The sequence below is a fragment of the Pinus tabuliformis genome, chromosome J (genome assembly GCF_031772625.1).
Source record: "Pinus tabuliformis cultivar Carrire ecotype Pingquan chromosome J, CPIR1, whole genome shotgun sequence".
NCBI lineage: Eukaryota > Viridiplantae > Streptophyta > Pinopsida > Pinales > Pinaceae > Pinus > Pinus tabuliformis.
This window is the reverse complement of record NC_142295.1, coordinates 925915361-925922016: the sequence shown is the minus strand read 5'-3', so window position 1 is coordinate 925922016 and position 6656 is coordinate 925915361.

Below are 6656 nucleotides of genomic sequence, written 5' to 3'. Positions count from 1 at the left end.
AGTAAAATGGGGTAGAAAACTACTAAAAGATGAGATAACATTAACAAATTTTCAGTCACTGCGGTTCACCTGCTCTTTGATCTTCCTTGATATCAAGACCAAGGAAAATAGTGCCTACAAAAGAAGGAACTATAACTTTGGAAGATAGTGAATATGTATATAGTTCATGAAAATTTATATATACATAAGGGAATTCTATGTCCATAGGGTTGGGTGAAAAGCTACAAAATCCTTTGACACTAACAAGATCCATGTATTTCTTCTCAGAAATATACATCCAAAATGTCAGAGTAGAGCTTGTCATGAGGATTTCATGATTTACCAAGGCATGTCATATCTCTTGATTTGGAAACAAAATGTATAGAATGTGAACTCCATGTCACTTGAAAATTGAGGCATGCCACCTCATTCAATAAAATTTACTATTAACAGAACAAGAAACCTATGCCATGTTTTAAGTATTCAATTGTAGTCTACAGATAATCAGTTTCAAGAACTTATCCAACTAGCTATTAATTGGACAAATCGGAAATAGTAGGGACATCTAAAAATTAAATATCTAAGTAAAAAATATGGTAGATATGTTTGTGAGGAGCACCTTTTAGAGCTAATTTTAGTTGTTCTTGGAGACTATGCATTAGATGAACACTTAAGAAACTAAGATCTTTTCCTAATTTCTTTCAATCAACATAATGTAAATCTAATCATATGTGAAAGAAAATACATCATCTTGCAGTAGTGTCTAGTAAGTAAATCAAGCGGTGCAAACAGAGTGTTGTCTTTAAAAAAAAATGGAGTCTTGAGAAGAGTAAAGCATAGATACGAATGAAAAGTTTTGCAGAGAAGCAAAGATATTTAGAATTCATAGAGGATGTTGAAGGTTGGTAGATGCAATTCATGAATTATTGATGGCCAACTTGCTACTGTATAAAAATGTTGCCGTCATTTTGAATGAATGCATGTCTCCTACTTTAGTGTCATGTAGAGTGAGGTTACTATGCAACTTGTCTAACATATAGTGAAAAAGAAAAATTAAGAAAGCTATTACAATACAAGATATGAAAAGAAAAGGTAGCTTATATATGGAACACAGTTATTGCTAAAAAAATTGACGAGACGCAAAACTGCATAAAAAATAGCCTTTTATTCGTATACTTCTAAGAGCAAGAGAATCCCCAACACAAAAATGATAAAATATATGATAAGATCATTCGCCTTGTAACTGTTGCACTACTCTTGACTGCACAATACAAATAGGAAGTTTATCACATTGAGGCTTCTAGAACATACAATATCAAATCAATAAATTCGACCAAACTCAAATAATATGATCACGTGCTCCTCACCTTCTCAAGCAAACCTGTAGAGCAGAAAAAAGGATTATGTTAAATCAGAGTTCACACATTAGGGTATAATCCCACTAAATGACCTCTCTTCATTATCCCAATATCTGACATAAACCTATTTCAAATAAAATAGGGCAAAAAAGAATTCTGAAGTGAGTTATAGAGATGTAAAATAGTCAAAACTAAAAAAGAAGGTTAAACTTTTCTCACATGTTTGAATATGTGCACCATAGATTTTGCCAGTGTCATCAAAATGCATGTCAATCAACTTGCCCTGCATATAATTTCACACAATATCCTTAAAATTTTGCAATTCATTATCTGGAATTGACATCTCTGGAAACACAATGACTTCACTACAAACATGTTTGTCTACCCAAAATCACAAATATTCAGTCAGACACGATTGCAATGGCAAAATCACAAGTATCACAATTCTATCTCCCATGTACTGTAATTGCCTAAATATGAGAATTAAAAGGAATACAACTTACAATTCTACTAAAGTTGTCATTTTTTAGCGTCTTTGTATTACAAAATTACTCCAAAATAATATTTTTCTACAATATTTTATCACCTACTCCAGTCACCTCCTTGTGCTTCCAGGTATTGCATTGCAATTTTCGTAGTTTCTGTTTTGTGTGCACCACTTTCACCATTGAAATACAATTTTGAATCAATAAAAAAAACCACTCTTTATCCTCGAGCACAACCTTATAAAACATCAAACAGGAAAATTAAAACCCCATCATACACATGAAAAAGGAAGTAATCATACTACCATGAAAAATATTTCCATTTACTTCACATGATTACCTATCTAGAAACTCTTGGAAAATGTTGTTAGAGGTAATAGATCAATAAATTTGATTTCTGTCTAGTTTGGACAAAAGTGTGCAATGAGACTTAGAGATACAATTGTATCCCACCCAAACATTCTAAAAGCACAATAAACCACAACCCCCTATCATTTTACTTCTAGTATAAGCTAATATAATTGTATTGAAGTCTGACAACAGACAACAAAAGTAGGTCAAATATCCAATGCAAAGATCCCTTCAATTTTGTTTGCCATAGGTCTCCAAGAGGGTAAAACTTCATCCTTTTCCTCAGCCTCAAAGCTTGCACTATTCACAGAGATAAGATCCGCATGTTTCACAAAGATAGTGTGCCTCAGATCCACACTGTTCCCTAGAGAGTATGGCTCAGAAAATGCCATCTATCTGCCTTAGATCGTTAAGTTATCTTGCCTCAGGTCAATGAGCTATCTTGCCTTAGATAAGAGATCTGAATTGCCTTGGAGGAGAGGAATAGGCTCAATATATAGTAATTTTTCTAGGCTAGGAAACTGAACACTTCCAATAACAGAGGCTGGAGAAACAGGTGCAACCAATTGAGTTGTTTAATAAGGTATTGCACCATAGGGCATCTAAGGTGGACCACTGACAACCCCCACAACTGGCTGCTGCGGGCCTGGGGCTTGTTGGTCGATTTTCTCATGTGAGATATCCACAAAGCCCTTGTTCACTACCTCTTTCTCCTCTCAATTCTGACTCCCATTTCTTTTAAATCCAAAAAAACCCCACAACCCACATTAAAAATCCAGGAGAAACATGCATTACATGTACAACATAAACTGGTCCATTCTAAGACCCCTATATTTCAACATCGAGAGGCCACATTATTGTAAATTGAAATTCCTAGACAAGGAAATGCCTACCACATGGAAATTATTTCTTGAAACTATTCATATTATAAATTGTCCCTTGCAAAGTTTTCCATTCTGATCTCAAAATATTTGACTTACTGCAAATTCCTATGGCAGGCAATGTTGTGTACCTAAAAAAGACTTCAAATTCTAGGATCGACAACCCTGAATTTCCTGTAAGATGCTTAACACTTAAACAGATCACTGAACTTCTTTAACCATTAGAACCAAGCACTTCAAATTTATTGAAAGGTCAATACATCTTTCTTAATTATTGAAAGACTAATGAAACATGGCATATCAATTGCTCCTTTTTATCATTCACGCAAACAATGCACCTTATAATCCAACACTTACCTAATGGAGTCAGTAGAGGAATATCCCACATTAAAAACACACAGAGTAGCAGTAGCTCCAACTCATTTGACTCCCACTTAAATCCACTTTTTTCTACGAAATATCCAAATCCAACATTAAGAAATAAAAACACAAAAATACATCAGCCCAAGCAACCATATTCTTTCAATGCTACGAAACACAAAACCCCGGCTCCTCTAATTCCTTCAAATATAGAAGAATGTGATAAACTGTGTTTCATAAATCACTCTTGGTTTAGTTTTCCTTACTCTAGGCATAAGAAAACAATGACCTTTTAATAAATTTCTAGTAGAACTTGTGAATTTAAAATCAAATGCATTGTTACGGTTCTATCCCTAGAATGCGGTTCTCAAAATTCGATTTCTTGATGATTTACTAGCTAGGACCACGAACCCAGAATGTTTCAAATTCATATTTCAGCAATCTAAAATCCCCCTCAATAACTTATTACTGTCCCATACCCATCTAAAAATTTTCCAACCATGGATTATTAAAACCCTCACATTCTGCAGAATTAGTCTTACTAGCATAATAAAATCATGTGCAAAGAATTTCAGTGCAGTAGACTATTCATAACTTCGTATTAGTATTTCTAATATCTTCATTATTTTCAAAAACTCCCTCATAATTACTTCTTACTTTCGAATACCCACTTAATGCTACCAAACCGTTACCTCTAAAAACCCTCACATTTTGTAGAACAAATTTAATTAACCCCATAAAACCTATAGTAGAATGTCTAGCCATCGCATCATATTTAAATTTTCGAAATTTTCATTACCTACATACTCCTCCTAGTTAGTCCTTAGTCTCCAACCTTGACTTCTAAAAACCATTGAAAGGATGACTTTGTTTAATTAACACCATAACACCTCCCATAAAGAAAGTCAATTAAGTAAAATATCTAGAGCTTCATTCAATACAAATTCCCTGTTATCTTAAGAGAGGGGAGCAAAAAATGAATGTACCTTTCGAAGAAATAGATTCATGTGCCTTAAAGGATTCTCAAGTGATAGATTCATGTGTGGTCAGCAGCTCAAAGTGTTTATACATATCTTAATCTTTATAATAATTGTTGGTATGGAATTCGAGTTTAATTTAAAAGGTTCAGAGATTAATTTATACATATTTATTATTGGATAAATTTGAATTTGAAAAAGAAAGATTAAGATATAAGTTTTTTGATTTGTGTTGGTTTGAAATTTACATAATGTTAATTTCCTTAAAAATAAACTAACATTTAAGACAAAATCTTGAATTTAGGTTTCTATAATAATTGACGGTGTTTGTAATGAGAGTAAAGTGCACCATAGTATAAAATGATACAAGTCTGGAACTCTATTTAGCAAACAAAATGCATCTTTTAAGCCAGCCTTCCTTAAGAAGTTTGCAAAACAAAACCTTATCCGTCTTTATCGGTTGAGTGGGAAACCCAACGAAATCCTTGGGCATGGTAAAACAACTAGTGAAACAATCAGATAGGGTAGTCAAAATTCTTAACCAATTATGATTGGCACTGGAATCATATGTTTGCAATTTAGAACATGTAACAATAGATTTATTTTCAATGCATAATTTTATTACATAAAAAGCATAGTTATCAAATTTGAATTTAAATACGGATTTCAATTCCATTCGATACGAAAAAAATTCAACAATGTAGAATTCAATACCAATTCGACAATATACACCTTATAAAGACTAACAATTTTTTATTTTTTTCAAAAAAAAAAAAAATGAATCTTTCCTCATTTGATACTTTGAATAATGTGATACTTATTTCCAATATTGATCTTTTATGTTTATTTAAAATTACCTAATAATGAAAGAAAAATGCATCAAACACAATTTATTAATATTGCAAATTTGGAAAATGTGTAAGTCAAATATAATAATATAAATAACAAAAATTCAAACCTGATATTTATATAAAAAGATATCGAATATTAAAATTAAGTTTGAAGTGATCAACACAAATCAAAAAACTTATATCTTAATCTTTCTTTTTCAAATTCAAATTTATCCAATAATAAATATGTATAAATTAATCTCTGAACCTTTTAAATTAAATTCGAATTCCATACCAACAATTACAATAAACTACTATTATCTAATTTACTAATAACTATCATCTAAATAAGAATGAGAAAAACTATTTTAAAATTTTTACAATTTTTTAATATATAACTTACCTTCTCTTTGAACTTTTTAATACTAAAAATTTCTATCACATTATTGAATATAAAAATTATTATTTTTCAGCATAGATCTATTTTACATTGCATGCTTGCTAATTGATGAAAGATTGGAAGATAATAAAAACCCACAAACGTTAGACATTGTTAACATAAATTGAATCCATAAACTAAAAACTCCTTACCGTATTAAAACGCGAACCGGACGAATTTCCGAATGCTTTGGGCCGAACTTGTTGACTTAGCATAAAATAGTTTTCCAAGGGAAAAACAATGAAGTTGAGATGAATCCTACAACACTTTCATCTAATTATTAGCTTCGAAAGATGATAACAGAAATTTAAAGCTTTTTCGGATTCTTCTCAACTTACACGTGGAGAGTTCCCACTACTGAGGTTGAGCAGAAGATCCTACACAACCAAACTAACAAATTTAATTTCGTAAACATCACTTCACAAGATTAGCATGGAAGATCATACTACTCAGCCTTCCATAAATTCTAAGTTAAAATATATACATAAATTCAAAATTGAAGTGGATGCATGTTCGCTGAGATGTTGGTTCATTCAACTATCCAACTGAATTTATTTAAAATCCACTCAATTATCCAGCAAAATGCATTTCAAAAGATAAACAGTAATTTGTCTTGAAAAGGAGATCTACCTTCTCCCCATAAAACCAAAACAGTACTGAGTGTCTTACCACCCTTACGTCTGCCAAACACTTTGAGCTGCTGACCAAACATGAATCTATCACTTGAGAATCCTTTAAGGCTCAATTGTGCAAGGATTTGCTACAATTGGCCACCCCCGAGCCCTCAATCAACGTACCACTGCCAGTGACTCCTAAGTCTTAGAACTCCATTCTCCCAAGAGAATGCAAGATAGAATCTCAGAATGATGGAATGCAGGAATGCCTCTCATATTCCTCACCATCTATTAAATAGAACAACATTGGAAGGGGAACCACATGCACACACTCCATGTGTCTACATGCAACTTTCTCTTGATTTTTAGCTTTCTTGTTTTA